Genomic DNA, 27,556 nt, shown 5'->3' on the forward strand with positions numbered 1-27,556 from the left:
ATGAGAAAAGAGGAGAGGAAGGACAGAGATCTGCAGCAAGTGACTGACAGTCCAGTCACAGAACACTCATTGGTGGGAGGTGATGGGCAAGGCCCAGAGAATCAATAGCCAGAATGGAAGATGGCTTCCTTCTACAGAATGCTCAGTTTGGGCTGTTAGAATGCTTAAAAGGTATCTAGAGGCCAGGCATGGTGGCTCACGTCTGTAATCCCAGCGCTTTGGGAGGCCGAGGTGGGAGGATTGCTTGAGCCCAGGAGTTTGAGACCAGCCTGAGCAACAAAGTGAGACCCTGTCTCTACAAAAAAAATGAAAACAAAATTAGCTGGGCATGGTGACACACACCTGTAGTCCTAGCTACTCTAGAGGCTGAAGTGGGGAGGATCACTTGAGCCCGGGAAGTTGAAGCTGCAGTGGGTTGTGATTGTGCCACTGCACTCCAACCTGGGCGACAGAGCGACTCTGTCTCAAAATAAAAAAAGAAAGAAAACAAAAAAAGCCAGGTGCAGTGGTTCACACCTGTTAATCCCAGCACTTTAGGAGGCCGAGATGGGTAGATCACCTGAGGTCAGGAGTTTAAGACCAGATTGGGCAACATCATGAAACCCCATTTCTACTAAAAATACAAAAATTAGCCAGGAGTAGTGGCACACATCTGTAATCCCAGCAACTCGGGAGGCTGAGGCATGAGAATCGCTTGAACCCAGGAGGTGGAGGTTGCAGTGAGCCGAGACTGTGCCATTGCACTCCAGCCTGGGTGACACTGAGACTCCGTCTAAAAAAAAAACAAAAAACAAAAAACAAAAAAAAAAAATGAATGCAAAATCAGTCATATCATCTAGGTCTTATTTGTCTTTTCACTATAAACTCCCTGAGAACAAAGACCTTTGCCTGTTAGTTCTGAGCTACTCCCTCATCAGTATCATCCATAGCTGTGATTTGGGCCTGGAGTTAAAACAGAAGTAACTTCCCTGCAGCCCTCACCCCTAGCATTTTTCTTCAACAAATCTGGTTAGAAATGACATCTAAATTAGTCTTGAAGGGAAAGAAGTGCTGCCACATAATGCAGCATGGCATTTGGGATGTTGGGTGTTGCCAGGCAGCTGGCGAGCTCTATTTACGTTGCCTGGTGGAAGAGAAGGGTCAGAGAGGGGAATATAATGATATTATTTATTTTTAAAATAATACCCTTTATTTAGAAATAACTCATATGCCATACAATTCACCCATTTAAAGTGTACAATTTAGTAGTTTTAGTACAAAGTCTGCAGCCATTACCATGACCTAGTGCCGGAACATTTCATCACCCCAAGAAACCCATGCCCATTAAGCACTCAGTCCCCATTCCCCACTCCCCGCAGCACTAGGCAACCATGAATCCACTTTCCATCTCAATAGATTTGTCTATTCTGGATGGAATCATACCATATATGATCACATATGACCTTTTGTATCTGGCTTCTTTCACTTAGTATGATGTTTTCAAGGTTCATCCATGTTGTGGCATGTATCAGTACTTCATTTCTTTTTACGGTAATACTACACTGTATGGATCTATCACAGAGAAACAGAACCAATTGGCACAAGGGGATAGCTGGAGATATATTTTAAGAAATTAGCATATGCAATTTGGGGGACTGGCAGGTCTGAAATTTGGGGCAGACTGGCAGGCTGGAAATTCAGAAAAGAGATGGTGTTGGGCCGGGCGCGGTGGCTCAAGCCTGTAATCCCAGCACTTTGGGAGGCCGAGATGGGCGGATCACGAGGTCAGGAGATTGAGACCATCCTGGCTAACACAAAGAAACCCTGTCTCTACTAAAAAAAAAATACAAAAAACTAGCCAGGCGAGGTGGCGGGCGCCTGTAGTCCCAGCTACTCGGGAGGCCGAGGCAGGAGAATGGCGTAAACCCGGGAGGCAGAGCTTGCAGTGAGCTGAGATCCGGCCACTGCACTCCAGCCTGGGCGACAGAGCGAGACTTCGTCTCAAAAAAAAAAAAAAAAAAAAAAAAAAAGAGATGGTGTTGCAGTCTTGGATCCAAAGGCTTGAAATGCAGGCAGAATTTCTATATTGCAGCCTGGAGGCAGAATTCCTTCTTCTTCAGGAGACCTCGGCCTTTGCTCTTATTGCCTTCAACTGATTGGATGAAGCTCACTGACATTATGGAGGGTAATCTGTCTATTGATTTTGTTAATCCCCTCTGAAAAATACCTTCACTACAATATCTAGACTGGTGTGTGACCAAACAACTGGGCACAATAGCCTAGCTAAGTTGACACATAATATTAACCACAACAGGATTGTCTCCACTTTTTGGCTCTTATGTGGATGATTTGAATACAAGTTTTTGCATGAATATGTGTTTTCAGTTCACTTGGGTACATACTTAGGAGTAAAATGCTAGATCATATGGTAACTATGTTTTGAGGGTTGCCAGACTCTTCTAAAGTGGCCGTACCATTTTACATTTCCATCAGCAGTGTATGATGGTTCCAATTTCTCCGCATACTTGACAACAATTTTTATATGTCTTTTTAAGTATAGTCATCCTAGTGGATTTGGTTTGCATTTCCCTGAGAGCTAAATTGATTGACTGAGAGAGAGTGTGTGTGAGAGAGACAGAGAGAGACAGAGAGAGAGAGTATGTAAGGGCATTTGAACACCAGCTGGTTACATTCATTCAGTTATTTCACTTTTCTTCTTTTTTTCTTAGTCAGATATAGCATTGTGGGGCACTCAGTTACTTCAATAAACATTCATTTGTAAATATTTATAATTGCAATCAGCAAGACAAAGATCTCTGCTCTTAAGGAGGTCACACAGTATAGTGGACATTTGTCCTTTGTAGGGGTTGCTGTCCAGCATATGAAGCCCTGTATTTGGGAGAGAGGGCTTAGGAATCTTGGTGGGAAGTAGGTCCCCCTTGCAGTCAGAACACAGGCACATGACCTTGGCTCACCCAATCCAAAGATCCATCCCTTGGACTGGGAGCCAGCAACCCAAAGCAGTGGAAAATCTCTGATTGAGACAGCTAGGAAAATGTGCCTTTCAGTTCTCCCAGCATGGGGAATGTAAATGACCTTGGCCCTAGCTGCTAGGTTCTAAATTCACCCCAATATTTGCAGCTTTTCTTTGAGGCCACATTGCTTCCAGCCAATGACTGAGCACAGCAGTGATACTAAGTCAGATCCATTTCTGGAAGACAGAACTATTCCAATAGGCAGCTTTGGCTACAGGACTCCCGTCAGCTAGGGCAAATTTTATTAGAACTGCTCTTCAGGCCAAGAGCCTTCCTTCCCAACCTTCTTCTTGCCTTCTCTTATCCATAAAGGTCAGATTTACATTGCAGTCTGACAGCTTTTCCAGCCTCTTCCAGTTCTTGCCCTTTCTGTCATGGGCATTTCCCCCAATCAATCTCTTGCATATCTAATTCCATCTTAGTATCTGCTCCTTGGAGAATCTGAGCTAACACTGATGGCAGTTAGAGTGGTGGTGGTAGGCACTCACTAGTGCTAGGGAGGTGATCTGGTAATGGCCCAAGATTCATGATCTTTCCTGTTGCTTTCTATTCTTAGCTTGTCCATTGAGTCATCATGTAGTCTAGGGAGAGTCCCTTTCTCCTCTTGGTGGTAGTAGCAGTGGCAGCTGTGATGTTGGCTATATAGGCCTGAGTCTAGTTCTCCAGTCCAGCTGGTGATTTTGTGAGCTATTCAATATGCTTTCAATATATATGTTTTCTGCCTAAATTAGCCAGTCAATTTCTGTTGCTCACAACTGAAAACCCTCTGGATTATACAGGAAAGTGACAAAAACATTCAATCACAATACAGCATGATAAAGGTTGTGTATTAGTTCATTCTCACACTGCTATAAAGAAATACCCATGGCCAGGCATGGTGGCTCACACCTGTAATCCCAGCACTTTGGGAGGCTGAGGTGGGCGGATCACTTGAGGCCAGGAGTATGAGACTAGCCTGGCCAAAATGGTGAAACCCCATCTCTACTAAAAATACAAAAATTAGCCAGGCATGGTGGCACGCACCTGTGGTCCCAGCTACTTGGGAGGCTGAGGCAGGAGAATCAGTTGAACCCAGGAGGCAGAGGCTGCAGTGAACCGAGATCACGCCACTGCACTCCAGCCTGGGCAACAGTGTGAGACTTTGTCTCAAAAAAAAAAAAAAAAAAAAAAAAAAAGAAAGAAAAAAAAAAAAGAAAAAGAAAAAGAAGGAAGGAAGGAAGGAAGGCCCAAGACGGAGTGATTTATAAAGGAAAGAGGTTTAATCGACTCACAGTTCCACATGGCTGGGGAGGCCTCAGGAAACTTACAGTCATGGCAGAAGGGGAAGCAGGCACCTTCATCATGAGGCAGCAGGAAAGAGTGAGTGCAGGAATGAGGAAGTGCCACACTTTAAAACCATCAGCTCTCATGAGAACTCACGATCACAAGAACAGCATGGGGAACTCACTATCACAAGAACACCCCCATGAACACCCCCATGATCCAATCCTCTCTCACCTGGTTCCCCCGCCCCCCCCCAACACGTGGAAATTACAATTCAAGATAAGATTTGGGTGGAGACAAAGAGCCAAACCATGTCAGGTTGTAACAGAAGCACAGGGTCTGTGGGAGCACATGGGGCACCTAACACAGCCTTTTCCTTTTTTTTTTTTTTTTTTTTTTTTGAGACAGGGCCTCACTCTCTTGCCCAGAATGGAGTGCAGTGGCGAGATCTCTGCTCACCGCAGCCTCTGCCTTCCAGGGTCAAGCGATTCTCTGCCTCAGCCTCCTGAGCAGCTGGGATTACGGGCACGTGTCACCGTGTCCAGCTAATTTTCGTATTTTTAGTAGAGACGGGGTTTCACCATGTTGGCCAGGCTGGTCTCGAACTCCTGACCTCAAATGATCCACCAGCCTTGGCCTCCCAAAGTTCTGGGATTACAGGCATAAGCCACCGCGCCCAGCCACCTAACATAGTATTTACATCTCCCCAAATGACATTAACTGTACACAACCTGGAGTTGCTAGTCACCTCTTATCACTAATTTTATAAGCTGCTTCAAATTGAAAGACTCATCACCATCTCCCCAGTTTACCATTTCTTAGGCAGTAGTTTGCATAGTTCAATTCATATAAGAATCACTGGAGGGCAGAGAAGGGCTACTTGCAGACTCCAGGGTGCCAACTTTTGAATAATGCAGGTGGTCAGAGAACTGACTATACTTCGAGAAAAACTGTCCTAGGGATAGCTCTACAGTCTATTCCTAGTACAGTTTCATCCATCATCCTAGTGTTGATTTCAAAAAGGTTTGTAGCAGTTTACACCTCTGTGGCATGGGCCAGAGTTAAGCTTAACTTCAGAGTCATTCGCACACAAGGATCTGTCTGTGACACCAAGGCTCTTGATTTCCTTGGGCTGCAAACAAAGAATATTACTTCCCTAATATAATTCAGTAATAATGAAACTATGTGCACACATTTTCATATTCTTCCTTATTGGGTACATTAAGCACTTGTTGGACCTTAAGGTGCTCAATCTTATGGTCAAGAAGAGGAGATACTCCAGCAGTGCCAAGAGGAGAAAAGGATTCTCCCTAGACTACATCATGATGACTCAATGGACGAGTTAAGAGTAGAAAGCAATGGGAAAGATCATGAATCTGGGCCATTACCACATCACCTCCCTAGCAATCCTGCCTCACTGATTTGCCTTTACTACTAACGAAAGGATCCCGAAACCATAAAGGACTTTGGTTTTAATTTTAAAAGAAAAAAGTAGTTATTATTAGAGCAGTTATTAGTAGTGTCTAGAGCAGCAGAGAAAGTAGGGAAAGTCAGGCTGACAGAGTCAGACCCTAGAAAGAGAAATCAGGTAGACCAGAAAGTGACATTGCAGTGGGCCGGAAAATGCACAGTCCTGCTTGTTGGGACAGAAATCAGGCCATGCCCTATCTCTCTCACAAACAGCAGTGTGGTATAATACAAAGAGCTACATTATGGACTGGAGTAAAACACTGTGGGATTGGCCGGGCGCGGTGGCTCATGCCTGTAATCCCAGCACTTTGGGAGGCTGAGGCAGGCGGATCACCTGAGGTCAGGAGTTGAGACCAGCCTGGCCAACATGGTGAAATCCCGTCTCTACTAAAAATGTAAAAATTAGCTGGGCGTGGTGGCATGCTCCTGCAATCCCAGTTACTCAGGAGGCCGAGGCAGGAGAATTGCTTGAACCCAGGAGGCAGAGGTTGCAGTGAGCTGAGATCATGCCACTGCACTCCAACCTGGGCAACAGAGCAAGACTCTGTCTCAAAAAGAAAAAAAAAAAAACAAACTGTGGGATTTAGTCTTGAATCTGCCTTTAACTCTTCATGTAATCTTGGGTTTCTCTGGAATCTCTAAGATCTCTTCTAGCTCTAACATCCTGTGACTCCCTATTTAAGCATGGCAAATTGATTCTACACACAGCACTGTGGTTATACAGCCACTTGAACAGGTCAATTGCCAAAGTGTCCTAACCAATTTCTCGTAAAGATATACTCTCACATGTGAAATATGTATACTCATGTTGATAATCACCAAAGTTGAGATGCAATGCAAATACCCATCAATAAAGAACTGCTAAAACAGATTCTGGTACATCTGCAGTAATTATGAAATACTTAGATTCCACACAGTGCTGCCCTACAGCCATAAAGAAGCTCTGTATGTGCTGATATGAAATGGTCTCCAGTATGTATTAAAGGAAAAAAGCAAGGTGCAGGATATCATTTATGGTATGCTACTATTTGTATAAAACTTAAGGATATAAAGAAAAAAATATCAGGTTATACATATACATACATGTACAGAAGATCTCTGAAAGGATACACAAGAAACTGGTCACTGATTGCCTCCAGGGAAGAGAAATGGACAAGTAGGGAGATGGCAGGGAATATATGTATTAATCTTGTCAAAATATTAAAATAAGAATCTTAACCAACTGTGTCATAGACCTCTCTTTTTCAACTATCTAACAGAACTTAAGAGATCAAAGTTAGGAGTGACTTTGTTTCTGAAAGCAGAAAGAAGATTTTGAGGCAACGTGTTGGCTCAGCCTGGCTCAGAAGTGTGTAGATAGCTATCATGGGTCTTAGCTGTTTCCTTCCCTCCCCGCCCTTGACTTGCAGGTGCATCTTGAGAGTTGCTTCAGGCAGCTGACAATACAAAGGAAACTGGAGAGGCTAGAAGCCTCTGTGTCAGTGAGGCCTGGAAGAAGAGTGAAGCAGCAACCAGAAGTTCACATATTTCCAAGTAAGGCACCTGAAAAGGCTTTCTCACTCCTTCAGAAACCTGTTGCCACACCTCCAGGGTAAGTCACGGGATCAGCTGACACCAGGCCACATGCCCAGATAACAAATCAAATTTTATTTCCACTATCAGTCCCCCTGAAGAGCAAAAGAGTGTCTGTTCTTTTCTTCAGAAATAAATATGACAAATAGCATCCACTGAAAGCTAGTAGCAATCTAAAAAGGACAAAATTTAAAAAGATATATCATTCATAGCCAAGCACTAATCACAGATTAACACAACTAGTGGGAAAAACAATTCATCCTGTTTAGACTTATTTTATGAAGGATAATCATATATAAAATTAACTGAAGCATTATGCTTTGAAATACAACTCATTCAGCAAAAAGCCTAGAACTCAGTTTTAACATACCAAATGGACACATTTAACATGTTTTTGTGTGTGTGAAAGGTAATTGACTGGTTTTAACTATTATACAAACTGTAATGAACTAAAGGGCTCTTTAGTTTAAATAATATTAATACCAACATTTATTGAGTGCTTACTATGTGCCAAGTACTGTTGTGAGCCCTTTATGATCTAGTTTAACACCTGCAATGCCCTTATGAGATAGGAGCTATAATCATCTCCAGTTTATAGAAAAGGAAGTTGAAACACAGAAAAGTTATGAAAACTTGTCTAAGCTAAAGTCACTTAAGTAGTAGAGCTTGGATTTGAACCAAGGAAGTCAGGCTTTGGGCCCTGGGCCCTAGTCATTTAAAACGCAAACAAATTGTGTTGAAAATTAAAATATGGCCTGCAGGGAAATTTTAGGGAGTCAGTTTGACAATTCCAGGGGTACCAGCCAGAAAGAAAATCTGAATTTGTGAAGTTCATATCTGAACTACTTTAACAGTCACCTAACTGGTTTCCTTACTCTAGATTCTACGTCCTACACTGTCCCACCCTATTGAGCTTCCTAAGATACCACTATTATCACATCACTCCCTTCACTTACTTAATAAGACTCTCTTCATCAAAAGCTCCCATGGGCTCCTTTCTGTTTATCTAATAGATCTCAAACTTGAATGTGCATCATCAACATCCGGGGAGCTTGCTCAAAATACTGATTTCTTAGGCTCCAACCCAGAAAATTTGATGTAGTAGGTCAAGGTGGGGACTGAGAATCTATGTTTTAAGCAAGCCTGGAAAAACATCGGCCTATGTAGACAGCCCAAACTCTGTGTGCTAGCATTCAAGACTGTCCATGACCTGGCCCAAACACGACTAACTCCCGATATGAGTGCTCTATTTTAGAATAGTCATTGTCCTCAAACTTCTCATGTAGGAGATATTTTTTAACTGCAAACATTTGCCCATACCCTCCAACCCATCAGAACAACCTCTTGCCTTCTTTCCTCCTAGCCACTGTACATCCCTCCAGCTTAAGCCCAAGTTTCACTTACTTTATAAGACTCTCTTTAAATTTTCCGGCCCAGTGGATATCATTTGTTTTCTGAATAATTAAGTCTCTACTGTCTGACCCTAATTATTTTGGTATTTAACTGGTCTCATGAGTATATGCCTTGCTCCCCTAATAACAATGATGGTTTTTTCAGGGCAGCTAGAGCTATCCATTAGGGTAGCCACAAGCTACATATGGCTGTTTAAACTTAAGCTAATTAAGATTAAATACAATTAAAATTTCAGGCCTGGCGTGGTGGCTCACACCTGTAATCCTAACACTTTGGGAAGCCAAGGCGGGTGATCACCTGAGGTCAAGAGTTCGAGACCAGCCTGGCCAACATATAGTGAAACCCCATCTCTACTAAAAATACAAAAATTAGCTGGGCAGGGTGGTGCACGCCTATAATCCCAGCTACTTGGGAGGCTGAGGCAGGAGAATTGCTTGAACCCAGGAGGCAGAGGTTGCAGTGAGCCAAGATTGCGCCATTGCACTCCAGCCTGGGTGACAGAGCCAGACTCTGTCTCAAAAAAAAAAAAAAAAAAAAAATTAAAATTTCATTTCCTCAGTCACACTAGAGCACTAGCATATTTCAAGTGCTCAATAGCCACACGTGTATGGATAGCACAGATATAGAAGATGTCCACATCACAGAAAGTTTTAATGGACAAGCATAAAGAGTCTGTTGTGGCTGTTACAGCTGCAGCTACCTTCTTACATATTCTCCCAATAAACATTGCTTCCTGTGAACTTAACTAAATATGTATCCTGAGAACAAAAAGTGATGGGATTTCTTTTTAAACTCTGATTCCCATTTCCAGTAAAAAATAAGGAGCTCAGAAGATATGTTTCAAATGTAAATATCATTCATCATTTCTTTTCTTTCTTTCTTTTTTTTTTTGAGACGTGGTCTTGGCTCACTGCAACCTCCGCCTCCTGGGTTCAAGCGATTCTCCTGCCTCAGCCTCCCGAGTAGCTGGGATTACAGGCACATGCCACCATGCCCGGCAAATTTTTGTATTTTTAGTAGAGATGGGGTTTCACTATGTTGGCCAGGCTGTTCTTGAACTCCTGACCTCAGGTGATCTACCCGCCTCGGCCTCCCAAAGTGCTGGGATTGCAGGCATTAGTCACTGCACCCGGCCTATCACTCAGCATTTCTAATCAAGTCTCAGAACCCTTGCCTTCTCTCAATTCTCATCCTTCTGGACGTCTCTGCTGCATTTGGCATTCTGTAGACCAGACTTCCCTCTCCTGCTCAAAATGCTCTCCTCCTTTGCTTCTCTGATACTGTAACAACAACAAGAAGAAAGATCATCACTAATTTATTAATTATTTACTTACCTTGTGCCAGGCACCATGCCAAGCACTTTACATACCTTAACAACCATATTAGGTAAATACTATTATTATCTCCATTTTACAGATGAGGTATATGAAGTTCAAAGAGGTTAATTGATCTGCTCAAGGTCACTGCAATAGAGGTATTAGGACTAGAACCCAAACATCTTCCGAGGCTCTCCTCATGAGTCATTACTAGATCAAATGCATAAAAAAAAGCAGGTCAGATCATCAAAGAACAGAAACAATCCATTCAAGAGAGTCTCCTCTTTTATTTTCCCCTTTTTGTCTGCCCTTCTAAAACTCTCTTTCTTACTCTATCTCACATACCCCTCTGGTAGATTTTTGAGGTCTTAACAGCCTGGGGAATTTAAAGGCAATTATTAGATAACTGACAAAAAAGTAACCACAGTCGATCCGGGACAGCAGGGGCCATATACTGCCTTTCATTTTCCAGAATTTTGTCTTATCCTATACCCTGTAGACCCTGTACATGAAAACCTATGTTGTTCAGAAGTTAGAATTTTGATCCAACTACCATGCCAATAGTCCATTTTAATCACACTGGAGGCCATTTATAGCTTTTTGGTTCTCTGGGTTTGCCTCTGTGTCCAGCAGCTTCTGCCATAGCTAGTCAAACATGACTGAGAAGTGCTAGAGGAGTTCAGCTTTAGGCTGGAACAGTCACCAGCTTACTAGTGTTTCACATTATCTTGTTTACTGATACCCTTAATCAGGTCAAATTCAGCATTCCTGGCCAGTAGACAGGGGTTGAGAATGTGGAAAAAAAAAAGTTTATAGCAACCTTGCCCCCTGCTTTCATGTAAAAGAGATACTAACTCCACTCCCCCAAAACTCACCAGGCTCCCATAACATGTTCTGAGCTATACAAAGCCTAGCTACAGGAGACAAGAAGCCAAGTTAATGACCATGCAGATCATTTAGATTTTGAAGCCTCTATTACTTAGGCTAAGGAAGAATAAGCAAAACTGGCTTCTCATCCTAGTTATGCAACTAACTGACTGTGTGTGTGTGTGTGTATGTGTGTGTATTTAGTAAGAGCTCTTTTCCTTTTACTCTCTATGCATATACCATAAACACTAAATCTATGCATGTACTAGAAACATAAATATTTTTCTTAACTTTCCTTTTACTATATATGCATGTACCACAAATAATATAACCTATAACATAATAGGATATTGTTTTATGTTTTTATACTTTACATTAATACTATTACACAGAATTTTCTATAACTTTTTAACCTTTTTTCCTCAACTGTATGTTTCTGTGTCTTTGTGTGTTTTGTTTTGTTTTGTTTTGTTTTGTTTGAGATGGAGTTTTGCCCTTGTCTCCCAGGCTAGAGTGCAATGGCACAATCTCGGCTCACTACAACCTCCGCCTCCTGGGTTCAAGTGATTCCCCTGCCTCAGCCTCCTGAGTAGCTGGGATTACAGGTGCCCGCCACCATGCCCAGCTAATTTTTGTATTTTTAGTAGAGACAGGGTTTCACCATGTTGGCCAGGCTGGTCTCGAACTCCTGACCTCAGGTGATCCTCCCACCTTGGCCTCCCAAAGTGCTGGGATTACAAGCGTGAGCCACTGCGCCTGGCCAACAGTATGGTTTTCATATATTTTGCTGTAGCTCTGTGTTGCTACATATAGTTATAATTCATTCATTTTAACTGCTGTATGGAATCCCATCAGATGAATATATCATAGTTGATGTGTTCCTTCTGTTGATGATCATTTAGGTTGCTTTTCATTTCTTACTGTCTCAAACAAAATCTTTCAATGGACATCTACATATATATGTGTATCCTTATGTACATGTGGGAGATTTTCTCTTGGTTAAATATCTAGGAGTGGTATTACTTGGTCATTGGGGTATGCCTAAGTTCAGCTTTGGTAGACACTGCCAAATAGCCTTTCAGAGTAGTTGTACCAATTTATATAATCACCAATAGTGTACAAAAGTTCCAATAAATCCTCATCTTCGCCAATACATGGTAATGTCAGTCTTTTTTCATTTGAGCTCTTCTGGTAGGTGTGCAGTAGTATCTCATTGTGGTTTTAGTTTGAATTTCCCTCATTAATAGTGAGATAGAGCACTTTTCATAGATTTACCATCTGATATGCTTTCTTAAAGCAGATATCGGCCGGGCACGGTGGCTCAAGCCTGTAATCCCAGCACTTTGGGAGGCCGAGACGGGCGGATCACGAGGTCAGGAAATCGAGACCAGCCTGGCTAACACAGTGAAACCCCGTCTCTACTAAAAATACAAAAAACTAGCCGGGCGAGGTGGCGGGCGCCTGTAGTCCCAGCTATTTGGGAGGCTGAGGCAGGAGAATGGCGTAAACCTGGGAGGCAGAGCTTGTAGTGAGCTGAGATCCGGCCACTGCACTCCAGCCTGGGTGACAGAGCGAGACTCTGTCTCAAAAAAAAAAAAAAAAAAAAAAAGCAGATATCAACAGAAACAAGAAAAGGGTGGCATGATGGACATGGAGGAGAGGTAGTGACTATGAAATGAGGGTGGGAAGTGAACACTATAGAAAGGAGAGTCTAAGGACACTAAATCAAACTTTTTGTTTTGTTTTGTTTTGTTTTTGAGACTGAGTTTCACTCTTGTCACCCAGGCTGGAGTACAATGGCGCAATCTCAGCTCACCGCAACCTCTGCCTCCTGGGTTCAAGCGATTCTCCTGCCTCAGCCTCCCAAGTGGCTGGAATTACAGACGCCTGCCACTACACCCAGCTAATAATTGTATTTTTAGTCGAGATGGGGTTTCACCATGTTGGCCAGGCTGGTCTCGAACTCCTGACCTCAGGTGATCCACCTACCTCGGCCTCCCAAAGTGCTGGGATTACAGGTGTGAGCCACCATGCCCAGCCAAATCAAACTTTTTGAATGCACCAGTTTTTCTGAGAACTAGCCAGGTATACACGAATTCGGGAGTTTCTAAGCACAGTAGTTAATGGTGCATCCTTGAACTCCAACCACAAAAAATTCCTGGCAGTGACCTGAGGCCAAGTTCTCCTTTCCACAACAGCAGCAGTTCATGCTGTTTCCTGGCGTCTCTCACCAAGTTATTTTCCCGACTGAATCTCAATGTCCTTGTCTCAAAAATGGCAGCACTGGCTTGTCAGATTCCAGCTAGAAGGCTATATGACATCAGTGTTAAAGAGCACAGAAGGTTAAATGCTCTTTGTACCCCACATCAATCAAACAGAACTTTCTATAGCAGTCTGTAATAGGCAGACTGTAATAGCAACATGGTTTATAGTATTGCTTCTCAAATTTTCTTTTGTTTTTCTTTTTTTTTTTTTTTTAAGACAAGGTCTTGCTCTGTCACCCAGACTGGAGTTCAGTGGTGTGAATGGGGCTCCCTGCAGCCTCGACCTTCCTGGGCTCAGGTGATCCTCCTGCCTCAGCCTCCCAAGTAGCTAGGACTGCAGGTTATGCACCACCACGCCTGGGTGATAAATATATATATAAATATATTTATATATTTGTAGAGACAAGGTTTTGCCATTTTGCCCAGGCTGGTCTCAAACTCCCGAACTCAAGTGATCTGCCTGCCTTGGCCTCCCCAAGTGCTGGGATTACAGGCATGAGCTACCGTGCCCAGCCCTGCTTCTCAAACTTTAATATGAATGTGAATCACCTGGGATCTTTCTAAAATGCAGATTCTAATTTAGTAGGTATGAGGTAAAGCCTGAGAGTTTACATTTCTAAGAAGCTCTCCAATGCTGCTAATCTGAAGACGACATATTTATCTTAGAACATGAGCTATGGAGTCAGGCAGACCTGAATTTCAATCCCAGTTCCACTATTTTTAGCTATGAAATCTCGGTAGGCTATTTAATCTCTCTGAGCCTTAGTTTCCTCGCCCATGAAAAGGAGATAAACTGGGAGGCTGAGGCAGGAGAACTGCTTGAACCCAGTAGGCAGAGGTTGCAGTGAGCCGAGATCGGGCCACTGCACTCCAGCCTGGCAACAGAGCGAGATTCTGTCTCAAAAAGAGAGAGAGAGAGAAACAAAATTACCTACTTCTAGGGTTGCTGTGGAGATTAAGTGAAACGATGCACATAAAAACATGCCTAGCAGCCAGGCACAGTGGCTCACGCCTGTAATCCCAGCACTTTGGGAGGCCGAGGCAGATGAATCACCTGAGGTCAGGAGTTCAAGACCAGCCTGGCCAACATGGTGAAACCCTGTCTCTACTAAAAGTATGAAAAATTAGCTGGGCATGGTGGCGGGCGCCTATAATCCCAGCTACTCGAGAGGCTGAGGCAGGAGAATTGCTTGAACCCGGGAGACAGAGGTTGCAGTGAGCCGAGTTGGCGCCATGCACTCCAGCCCGGGCGACAGTGTGAGACTCCGTCTAAAAAGAAAAAAAAAAAAAGAAAAGCCTAGCATGGTGCATGGAAAGAGTAAGTAATTAATAAATGCCAGTTATTATTAATATTCCATGAACTGTCACTCTCAACACATCTATACGCTGAAGATTGCAGTTCAGAATAATTATCTGAAATCTCTGCAAGAGCCTACATTAATCAGAGAGAGAGACAGATTGAATCATATTTAGTCATATTTTGTTAGGCTTATTTCATTGGATTCTAATTCTTTGACAATTGAGACCTCATCTGTATCAGTTAGGGTCCTAGCAGATGGCACATTCAAATTAGCATAATTGGTGGAAAGTTTAACAAAAAGACTATCTACAAAGGTGTGGGCAGGGTATAGGAAAACCAACAGGGAGAGAGAATGCATAACTTGGGGCCATTACTACCCTATGCACAAGAGGATGAGGGGAGAAACACATAGAAGAAAAAAGAAGAATGTGATACAGAGAGTCCCCATGAGAGAGCAGTGACCTTTAGTTAAGGGACAGTAGCTAGCCTGAGGCAATCTTCCAAGGAGGAAGCCAGAAATACACACCCTGACCTCAATTTCTTCTCTTCCTGTGATGTCCTGCCAGGGATCTCCACTGCTCAAACCCTACCAGAAGCCAAAATGGGAAAGGAACTCACTGATATAATCCACATAGTTTGTCCTCCAGGAGCACAGAGCAGGGTATAAAAGGGTGAAGAGCAGATCAGGAGGGTTAAGTAGAAAATACCTGGTACACCACCTGTGACACATATATTCAACTAAAATACATCCAAACCAGAACACTATATTCCTCTGACCAAGCCAAGAGAGAACAGACTACTGTTTCAGACAAGGTTAAGTTCAACTAATTTATCAAGAAATGGGGATCAATAATTTCCAGAGTATCTCCCCATTACATGTCCTACATCATCTAAAACCCAACACAGCTAAAACTGAATTCATCTTCCACTACCAACCTAATTTAGCTTTCCCATTTCCCTACCATGGTAGCTTTTGGATACACCAGTTTCTCAGCCAGCAACATCCTTTCATTTCCTCTGTGCATATTTACATCTTACTTACCCTTTAAGGTCCAACTCAAATACTTCTCCCTCCTCCAACAGGTCTTTCCCCCAATTACTTTAGCCGCCACTGATTTTCCTTGTGTATGAACTCCCGTGGTAATTTAGTCACTATTGTCAAGTACTGCTATTTAACTGCTTTGTGTATACATATCATCATGCTAATTAAATATTACACTTCTGAAGGGCAGGAACTATGTATTAACTTTCTTTTTCTCCTCATCAAAGGAAAGCAACTTAGACTTATTGCATATAATGAGTATACAATAAACACCTGAAGAATAAAGACAGGGAAAAAATAGCAGGGAACCAAATTTCCAATTTCGTTTTTACATGACAGCTTTTCAGAAAAACCCTAGCTCTCTGAGGGCCTGCCTGGCCTTATGTGGAAATCTACAGGCACAAAGGGCAGCTCTGCTTATCATCTATCCACTTGGCATTTTAAAAACAGTCTTCTAAATAACCCTTGAGTTAAACAGAGAATCAAAACAGAAATTACAAACTGCAAAAATAATCAGCAGGAAAATCAGAACCCATCAAAACCTATACTATGCAGCTAAAGTGGTACTCATAAGAAAGTTGCAGCATTACAATCACTTATTTATTCCAATATATTCAAATGTATTTCAACTGATAATACATGAATTTTTTTTTTTTTTGAGACAGGGTCTGGCTCTGTTGCCCAGGCTGGAGTGCAGTGGCATGATCTTGGCTCATTGCAACCTCCACCTCGCGGGCTCAATCCATCCTCTTACCTCAGCCTCCCAAGTAGCTGGGACTACAAGCACAAGCCACCACGCCCAGCTAATTTTTATATTTTTTTTGGAGGGACAGGGTTTCACCATGTTGCCCAGGCTGGTCTTCAACTCCTGAACTCAAGTGATCCACCCGCCTCAGCCTACCAAAGTGATGGGATTACAGACGTGAGCGACCATGACTGGCCAATACATGAATTATTTTGATTGACAATAAATGTACTAAACAGTCACCTCAAGAATACAGATAAGTAACAAAATAGCATACCCAAAGAAAGTAGAAAGAAAGAATTGAGCATTTTTTAAAAAAAATCAATGACCCATTTCTCACTACTCCTCCCTCTTACAATAAAACAGAAAACCTTGATGTAAAAACAATCAAGCATGGGAAGTCTTTGAAAGGTGGAAAGGACAAGGTGGATTGCCTAGAGACTTTAGGACCTAAAGAACACTACAGTAGTGAGCTGTCTTCCATAAATCCCAGATGGGGCACTGGAGAAGCCTGCAACCTGAAACTGCCAATAGGCCTAGACCCAAAAAAGAACCCCTAGAAAAGACTGTTCCCTTTAGTTAAATGACTAGGAAAAGGGTGGCCTAGCAGAAGAGAAAATCTTTTTGATAATATCCACTCTACCATAATCAAACATCAAAGGAAAATTTCCCCCTTCCCTGTGGTGTCAGCTGTGCCAAACAGGGATACCCATGTCTGCCTCCACATGGCAGCAGTTAGGCAGGGCAACTAGGCCCTGTGCCTCCCCCACAAGGGTGGTATCAGCAGGACCAAACAGGAGTGAACTTCCACCCTATCTCCCCAGTAGCAAAGAGGTGGAACCCAGGCTATGAGAAGTGGTGCTAGATGGCCCTCCACTTTCCCCACTGGGGTAGTATCAGTGGGGCCATCCCTACCTGACAGCAATAAGTTGGTGCGAGTCATCCCTCCATTCCCCATTCCCCCACCTGGAAGGGGCCCAAAAGTGAGCTGAACTTCCACCCTTCCCCACAGTGCCAACAAGGTAGAACAAAACAGTGTGGCAGTATTCTGCTTCTCCCTAATCCCTGTGTCAACAAGGCCCGACAGGGAGCAGAACTTACAATCTCACCCAGCAGCAACAAAGTGATATGAGTCAGTTCTATGCTTTTGCCAGGGAGGTATCTGCAAGGCTGACTGGGGAACTAAACTTTCACTTCCTTCCATTGGCAACAAGATGCGGCGAGGTGCCTCACTTTTGCCAGCGTCATTGGGGTCCAGCAGAGAGTTGTATAGCCACTCCAACACAGACCTGTACACCACATTTAACCCAGGGTGACTGCCTGCAAAAAAGGAAAAAGAAACAGGATGTTTTTGTTTTTGTTTTGTTTGTTTGTTTTTTGTTTTGTTTTGTTTTAGAGACGGAGTCTCGCTCTGTTGCCCAGGCTGGAGTAGAGTGGTGCGATCTCAGCTCACTGCAACCTCTGCCTCCCTGGTTAAAGTGATTCTCCTGCCTCAGTTTCCCAAGTAGCCGAGACTATAAGGCATGTGCCACCATGTCCAACTAATTTTTGTATTTTTAGTAGAGACGGGGTTTCACTATATGTTGGCTAGGCTGGTCTCAAACTCCTGACCTCAGGTGATCCGCCCACCTCGGCCTCCCAAAGTGCTGGGATTACAGACGTGAGCCACCACGCCCAGCCAGAAATAGGATGTTTAGTCTCACAACATAATACCTAAAATGTCAAAAATACAATAGAAAATCACTTATACCAAGAATCAGGAAAATCTCAACATGAATGACAAAATAAAATCCACAGACTCCAGTGCTGAGCTGACAGAGATGTTGGAATTATCTGAAAAGGATTTTCAAGGAATCATTATAAAAATGCTTCAACAAGCAATTTAAAGTATGCTTGAAACAAATGAAAAGAAGTCTTAGCAAAGAAACAGAACATATAAAAAAGAACTAAATGAAAATTTTAGAATTAAAAAATAAAACAATAAAAATTTTAACACTCACTGGATGGGCTATAGCCAAATGAATATGACAGAAGAAAAAATCAGTGAACTTGAATATGGAACAACAAAAATTACCCAATCTGAACAAGAGAGAAAATGGACTAATGAACAGAGCCTCAGGGTCCTAAAGGACAATGAAGAAAAACAGAACATCCATATCACTGGAGTTCCAGCAGAAAAAAAGAAAGACTAGGGGGCTGAAAAAGTTCTGAAAAAATAATAGCTGAAAACTTCTCAAAGGTTAAAATGTTGACACTAGAAGACTGTGGTAAATTACTTATGTATAATGCAATAATTAGAATAACCACTTAAATATTCATATAAAATATATATTCATAACCTATATAAATAAATGAAAATGGAATTATATGCACCAAACAACAGAGCTGCAAAATACATGAAGCAAAAACTAATAGGAAAGTGCAAATACCTAAGTCCACAATTGTACTTAAAACTTGTAACATTTCTCTCTCAACAAATAATGGATCAAAATAAAAAAGGAGACAGAAGGACTGAACACCACCATCAACCATCAAGGTCTAATTGACATTTACAGAATATTTCACCCACCAACAGCAGAGCAGACATTCTTTTAAAGAGCACATGGAATCTTCACCAAAACAGATCATATCCTGGGTCATAAAATAAACCTAAACAAAAGGACTGAAACCATGTTAAAAAAACTGAAACCATAGAGTATATTTTCTGAGCACAAGTTAAATTAGAAATTAATAACTAAAAGACAATGGGAAAATCTCCAAACATTTGAAAATTAAGCAACACACATAAATATACCATAGGTCAAAGAAGTCTTAAGGGATATTTTAAAAGTATATAAAACTGAATGAAAATAAAAATACAATATATCAAAATGTATGGAATGCAGCTAAAGCAGTGGTGATAACAAAATTTATAGGACTAAACACATGAGAAAAAAGAGGACAGGGCTGAGTGAGGGGGCTGACGCCTGTAATCCCATCACTTTGGGAGGCCGAGGCGGGCAGATCACCTGAGGTCAGAAGTTCGAGAGCAGCCTGACCAACATAGTGAAACCCTATCTCTACTAAATATACAAAAAATTAGCCAGGCGTGGTGGCGGGTGCCTGTAATCCCAGCTATTAGGGAGGCTAGGGCAGGAGAATCGCTTGAACTCGGGAGGTGGAGGTTGCAGTGAGCCGAGATCGCATCATTGCACTCCAGCTTGGGTGACAAGAGCGAGACTCCGTCTCAAAAAAAAAAAAAAAAAAAAAAGAAAAGAAAAGAAAAAAAAAGAAAGAGAAAAGGAGGACAGAGGGAGGGAGGGGGACAAAGGTTGAAAAACTACCTATTAGGTACTACATTTGCCACTTGGGCAACAGAATCATTAGAAGCCCAAACCTCAGCATCATGCAATATACCCATGTAACAAATCTGTACATGAACCCCCGATTCTAAAATAAAAAATTAAATTAAATTAAAGAGAATCCCCCAGGGGAAAAAAAAGAAAAACAAAAGAAGGAAAACACTCAAACAAATAATCTGAGTACCCATCCCACCTGAAGAAACTAGAACAACAATAGCAAGGCAAATAGAAGAAAGGAAGTAACAATGTTAAGAGCATAAATCAAGAAAGTTGAAAACAGAAAAATCATACAGATGATGACTGAAACTAACAGGTGATTCTTTGAGGAAAAAATCAATGAAATTGATAAACCTCTAGAAAGACTGACAAAAAATAGAGAAGACACAATTCACCAATATCAGGAATAAAAGAGGATAATAAGAGAATACGATGAACAACTCTGCATGGATAGATTTGATAACTTAGATTAAATAGACCAATTTCTCAAAAAGCACAAACTACCACAACTCATCCAATGCAAAATAGATAATTTGTGAATAGCTTTATAACCATTAAAGAAGTTAAACTTAGAGTTTAAAAATTCTTAAAAGAAAAATATCCAGGCCCAGATGGTTTCACTAAGAATTATACCAAACATTTAAAGAATTAACACAAATTCTTCATAATTTTTGCCAGAAAAAGGGAGTGAATTCCAACTGATTTTATGAGGCCAGTATTACCCTGAGACCAAAATCAGACAAAGACAGTACAAATAATAATAATTAAAATTATACCTCACAACTAATTGTGGTTTATTCTAGGTATACAAGTCTGGTTCAATATTTGAAAATCAATGTAATCCACCTATCAACAGGCTTAAAAATAAAAACCACATGATCATATCAAACAATGTAGAAAAAGCATTTGACTAAATTCAACATCCATTCATGATAAATGCTCTTAGCAAACTAGGAATACAAGGTAACTTCATTAACCTAGTAAAGAATATCCACCGAAAAACTAGAGCTAACATCATACTTAAGGCTAGGGGTGGCAGTGGCAGTGGCATGGGGGCCGCTGTCCTCCACTAAAAAAAAAAAAAAAAAAAGTTGAAGGACAATGCTTTCTCCTTAAGATCAGAAAAAAGGCAAGGGTGTGTGCTTCTCACCACTGTGATTCAACATAGTACTGGAAGTTCTAACTTGCTCAATAAGGCAAGAAAAATGACATAAAGGAATAAATATTGGAAAGGAAGAAATAAAATCGTCCCTATCCTCAGACGACATGACTGTTCATGTAGAAACTCTCAACGAATCAACACACATTAAAAAACAAAACAAAAAAAACCCCTACTGATACACACAACAAATTAGACGGATCTAAAGGGAATTATGTTGAGTGGAAAAGCCAATCTCAAAATACTCCATTTATATAACATCCTTAATGATGAAATTACAGAGATGGAGAACAGATTAATGGTTGCCAAGTTTAGGGACATGGGAGGAGAAGAGGTGAGTGTGACTACAGAGGTAGGAGGATCTTTGTGGTTACAAAAAGTCCTATATCTTTATTTTGTTGGTGGTTACACAAATCTATGCACATGTTAAAATTGCACAGAATTTCGGGACAACTGGATATCCACCTACAAAAGAATTAAGTTGGACTCCTACTTCACATCACATACAAAAATTAATTGAAAGTGGATGACAGGACTGGGCACGGAGTCTCACACCTGTAATCTCAGCACTTTGGGAGGCCAAGGGGAGGATCACTTGAGGCCAGCTGGGCAACATCGTGAGATCCTGTCTCTACAAAGTGTTTTAAAAAGCAGCCGGGTATAGTGGCACATGCTTGTAGTCCCAGTTACTCTGGAGGCTGAGGTCAGGGGATCACTTGAGCCCAGGAGTTCAAGGCTGCAGTGAGCTATGACTGCACGCACTCCAGCCTGTGCGACAAAGTGGGACACTATCTAAAAAAACAAAAACAAAACAAAACAAACAAACAAACAAAAAACACTAAACTAAACTAAAATGGATGAAACGCTCAAGTGTAAGAGATAAAATTTTAAGACTCTAAGAAGAAACAGGCATAAATCTTCATGAACTTGAATTAAGCAGTGGTTCCTTAGGTATGAGACCAAAGACAAGCAAAGAAAAAAAAAAAAAGATAAATTGGACTTTATCAAAATCAAAAACTTTTGTGCTGCAAATAATACTATCAAGAAAGTGAAAATACAACCCACATAATGGGAGAAAAGTTTTGCAAATCATATATCTGATAAGGGACTTGAATAGAGAATAAATAAATACCTCTTAAGGCCAGGCGTGGTGGCTTATGCCTGTAATCCCAGCACTTTGGGAGGCCGAGGCAGGTGGATCACCTGAGGTCAGGAGTTCAAGAACAGCCTGGCCAACATGGCAAAGCCCTGTCTCACTAAAAATAGAAAAATTAGCTAGGCATGGTGGCATGCACCTGTAATCCCAGCTACTTGGGAGGCTGAGGCAGGAGAATCACTTGAACCCAGGAGGCGGAGGTTGCAGTGAGCCAAGATCGTGCCACTGCACTCCAGCCTGGGCAACAGAGTAAGACTCTGTCTTTAAAAAAAAAAAAAAAAAACCTCTTAAAATTCAAAATTAAAAAGACAAATTACCAAATTTCAAATGAACAAAAGGCTGAAATAGACATTTCTCCAAAGAAGATATACAAATGGCCAATAAACACATGAAAAGATGTATAATATCATATTAAACATCAGAAACATGCAAATCAAAACCACAGTTAGATGCCACTTCATACCCATTAGGAGTGCTAAAATCAAAATGACAGATAGCTGGGTGCAGTGGCTCATGCCTGTAATCCCAGCACTTTGGGAAGTCAAGGTGGGTGGACCACCTGAGGTCAGGAGTTTGAGACCAGCCTGGCCAACATGGTGAAACCCCATCTCTACTAAAATTACAAAAATTAGCCAGGCGTGGTGGCAGGCGCCTGTAATCCCAGCTACTTGGGAGTCTGAGGCAGGAGAATCACTTGAACCTGGGAGGCAGAGGTTGCAGTGAGCCAAGATTGTGCACTGCACTCCAGCCTGGGCAACAGAGTGAGACTCTGTCTCAAAAAAAAAAAAAAAAAAAAAAAAATTCAAAGATGTGGCAAAATTGGAACCTACATACATTGCTGGTGGGATTGTAAAATAATACAGCTGCTTTGAAACTGATCTGGCAATTCTTCAAAAGGTTAAGTATGGAGTTAACATATGACCTAGCAATTCCACTCCTAGGTATATAATAAAGAGAAATGAAAATATATGCCCACAAAAAACTTGTACATGGATATTTATCACAGCATTATTCATAATAGCCAAAAAATGGAAGCAGCCCAAATGTCCATCAACTAATAAATGAATAAACATAATGTGGTATATCTATACAATGGAACATTATTCAGCAGTAAAAAATAAATTACTGAAACATGCCACAACATGGATGGATTTTCAAGACAGTTAAGTGAAAGGTGCCTATCACAAAAGATTACATATTGTATGATTCCACTTATATGATATGTCCAAAATAGGCAATCCATTGAAACAGAAAGTAGATTAGTGTTGTCTATGGCGAGGGTAGGGAAAAAAGGCTAGTGGCTGTTAAATGATACAGAGTTTGTGGCAGTGGGGGAATGATAAAATGTTTTTAAATTAATGGCAGCGATAGAGGCAAAACTCTTTAATATACTAAAGAACATTGAACTGCACATTTTAAATGGAAGAATCGTATGATATGTGAATTATGTCTCAATAAAACTGTCATTTTAAAAAATGTGGCCTGTGTCCTGGCTACTGGTGCGGGCATGGACAGGAAAAGAAAAAAATTGTTTTAAAATATGCTTAGGCCTATAGACACACAAATGAGTACATGTAAAACTGGTGAAATCTGAATACAGTTTGTACATTTTATCAATGCCAATTTCATAGTTCTGATATCATACTATAGTTACACAAGTGATTACCATTAGCTAAAACTGGGTGAAAGGTACATAGGACTTCCTTGTACTATTTTTACAACTTTCTGTGAATCTATAATTATTTGAAAATAAAGAGTGGCCGGGTTCAGTGGCTCATGCCTGTACTCCCAGCACTTTGGGAGGCTAAGGCAGGCAGATCATCTGAGGCCAGGAGTTCAAGACCATCCTGGCCAACATGGTGAAACCCTGTCTCTACTAAAAATATAAAAATTAGCCAGGCATGGTGGTGGGCACCTATAATCCCAGCTACTTAGAAGGCTGAGGCAGGAGAATAGCTTGAACCTGGGAGGCGGAGGTTGCAGGGAGCTGAGATCATGCCACTGCACGCCAGTCTGGGTGACAGAGCAAGACTCTGTCTCAAAAATTAATAAATAAAGAGTTTTTTTAAAAAAAAGCAAAAACCAAAATCCTCGATATGAATGTTTATAGCAGCTCTATTTATAATTGCCGAACATTGGAAACAATCCAAATGCCCTTCAAAGAACAGAATAAACTGTGGGTATATCCATACAATGGAATACAGTTCAGCAATAAAAACAAACCAACTATTTATACACACAATAGCTTGGATGAATTTCAAAGGCATTATGATGAATGAAAAAAAGCCAGCTTCAAAAGTGATTGCACCAAGTCATGGAATCAACCTAACTGCCCATCAATAATAGACTAGATAAAGAAAATGTGGTACATATACACCATGGAATACCATGCAGCCATAAAAAGGAATGAGATCATGTCCTTTGCAAGGACATGGATGGAGTTGGAAGGCATTATTCTCAGCAAACTAATGTAGGAACAGAAAACCAAATACCACATGTTCTCACTTATAAATGGGAACTAAATGATGAGAGATGGACTCATAGTAAGAACAACATACACTGGGCACATGTGAGGAGGTGGGGGGAGGAGTTGCATCAGGAAGGATAGCTAATGCATGCTGGGCTTAATACCTAGGTGATGGGATGATCTGTGCAGCAAATCACCACAGCACATGTTTACCTATATAACAAATCTGCACATCCTGCATGTATACCTCTGTACTTAACATAAAAGTTTTAGAAATTTGTAAAAAAATTTTTTTAAGTTATTGCACTACTACACTCCAGCCTGTGCAACAGAGACCCTGTCTCTAAAGCAAAAACCAAACCAAACCAAAACGAAACTAAAATGGATATTTCCATTTATATGACAGTCTTGAAATGACAATACTGTCATTAGAGAACAGATTATTGGTTGTCAGAAGTTAGAGGTGAGGGGAGTGGATAAGAGGGTTAGACTGGAGATAAGGGCACGCAGTATGAACTCTTTTTTAAGAAAGCAGACCTTATGGAATATAGACATGTGACCCTCTTCCACCCTTTTGGACCTCTCATGAAAGTGAAGAGCGAGATTATTGACATCATTAGATCAGTTATTAATATCATTACACCACTTGCTGAAAGAACTGAAGCATTTGTACAGTTTTTGCAGAACTTCAGGGAGGTTTGTATTCATCAAGACAAGATTCATCTCACAGTGGTGTATTTTGGTAATGAAGGACTGTCTAAAGTCAGGTCTAGCCTAGAATCTGTCACAAGTGAGTCTAATTTTCACAATTGATCTCATTGAATGAAGAATTTAATCGTGGATGAGGAGTAAATGTGGGTGCCCGAGCTTGGGACAAGGGAGAGGTCTTGATGTTTTTCTGTGATGTTGATATCTATTTCTCAGCCGAATTCCTTAACAGCTGCCAGTTAAATGCTGAGTCAGGTAAGAAGGTGTTTTACCCTGTGGTGTTCAGTCTTTACAATCCTGCCATTGTTTATGTCAAACAGGAAGTGCCACCACCTGTGGAGCAGCAGCTGGTTCACAAAAAGGATTCTGGCTTTTGGAGAGATTGGCTTTGGAATGACTTGTCAGTATCGATCAGATTTCCCGACCATTGGTGGATTTGACATGGAAGTGAAAGGTTGGGGTGGAGAAGATGTTCGTCTTTATAAAAAATTCTTACATGGTGACCTCATTGTGATTTGGACTCCGTTTCCTGGTCTTTTCCACCTGTGGCATGAAAAGCGCTGTGCTGATGGGCTGACCCCTGAGTAGTACCACATGTGCATCCAGTCTAAAGCCATGAATGAGGCCTCTCACTCCCACATGGGAATGCCGGTCTTCGGGGGGAAACAGAGACGCAGCTTCATAAACAGGCGTACAGGATAAACAGCAAAGCTATTGGTTGAAATCATAATGCGTTACTGTGTGAACCGCAAACTAGCACTATTTATTTAGCCTTAATTCTACTTCCGGATGCAGTGCTTCTTTTGGAGAAGACATGTTTATTTTTCATGTTCTTTCTGACATTACTTTAGCAGTTCAACTTGATTGAGAAGAAAAAACAAATGTTTCAACATAAAGTCTCTGTTTTGTGAGAATACTGCACTATGGAATAATTGACAAATTGAAATCTGGTATTTGTCCCAAAAGTTGTTTTGAGTTAGTTCTACCTGGTACCCATGTTCTGATTGCGTGTGGGATTGCATGGTGTCCTGATTGTATCTGGGTGAAGAGGATGGCATGTGCTGGGTTGCTGGTGGGTGGAGAGCAGCACATTCTTACAGAGGAGATGGAGTGTTATGGGCATAGTGTGTGGACAGGTATCTTCACCTGCCCACCCCTGAGTCAGCCTGCTTGATTTGATAGCTTGAAGAATCCTTTTCCACTGAAGTAGAGGATGATTATTTGACACATCTGAAATAATCAATCAATCAAGAGAAAGGCAGGAATAAAAACTCCTTAACTTACTGATGCTTAGCCTCCTGAAAGTCTGTTTTTAAGCAAATGGGTAATAGTAGAAAATAGGTTAGAATCTATGGCTTGATTAAAAATATAATGTTATGGCCGGGCGTGGTGGCTCACGCTTGTAATCCCAGCACTTTGGGAGGCCGAGGCTGGCGGATCACGAGGTCAGGAGATCGACATCATCCTGGCTAACACGGTGAAACCCCGTCTCTACTAAAAATACAAAAAACTAGCCGGGCATGGTGGCGGGCACCTGTAGTCCCAGCTACTCGGAGGCTGAGGCGGGAGAATGGTGTGAACCCGGGAGGCAGAGCTTGCAGTGAGCCGAGATTGCATCACTGCACTCCAGCCTGGGCAACAGAGCGAGACTCCGTCTCAAAAAAAAAATATATATATATATATAAAATATATTATATATTTTATATATATTATATATTATATCTATAATATATTTTATATATTATATATATAATATATATTTTATATATTATATATTATATATATATAATGTTATTATATTATCATCATGTTCAGGATTAGTAGTCAGAGTTGCTGTAGACTATTTTGCACAAACAGAAAAGAACACGGAAACGTTTTTAACAGAGCATTTAGTTATGTTGGAGTACAGGATCCTAGCTGTGTCTGGGAACATTAGTTTACGCGCGCCAGCTACATCAGGGTTTTCCCATGGTGGTTCAGAATAAATGAGCATAGCATGGTTTTGTTTTTGCTTTCGATTTTCTCATTTGGTATGGACCTATATGTATTAGCTATCCTTTTTTCTCATATATTAATAAATGCTACACTTGTATTTGCATTACTATAATACTTTGAGTTGAAAAAGAGTTTCATTGTGGGGAGAAAAAGCAAATGGTATACCACAAGATCACTCTGATTTGAGAAAAGGAAGGAGGAGAGGAAGATAGTCTGAATGGAAATCTGAAATATGGAATGTTTTAGAGAAATATATCACTTGCATATAGAATGTTTTAATTGAGGTATAAATTAATGAGACAAAGTGAAGAAGAAGTTATATTCAGATAGGACTGCACCACATTATTTGTCACTCATGGATCTGTTACCATCAGGTCAATTCCTAGCATGCATAAATTTTTTAACCTTCGGCTTTTAAAATAGACCTATGTTGAATTTTATCAGTACCTAAACCCCTGAAAATTGAC

At 41.2% G+C, this 27,556-nt stretch overlaps 1 pseudogene; it reads left to right on the plus strand.

The window, feature by feature from the left end:
- Positions 1-25,816, plus strand: LOC112615220 (annotated as a pseudogene).
- The last annotated feature ends 1,740 nt before the right edge of the window (positions 25,817-27,556 follow it).

The sequence above is a fragment of the Theropithecus gelada genome, chromosome X, assembly GCF_003255815.1.
Source record: "Theropithecus gelada isolate Dixy chromosome X, Tgel_1.0, whole genome shotgun sequence".
Taxonomy (NCBI): domain Eukaryota; kingdom Metazoa; phylum Chordata; class Mammalia; order Primates; family Cercopithecidae; genus Theropithecus; species Theropithecus gelada.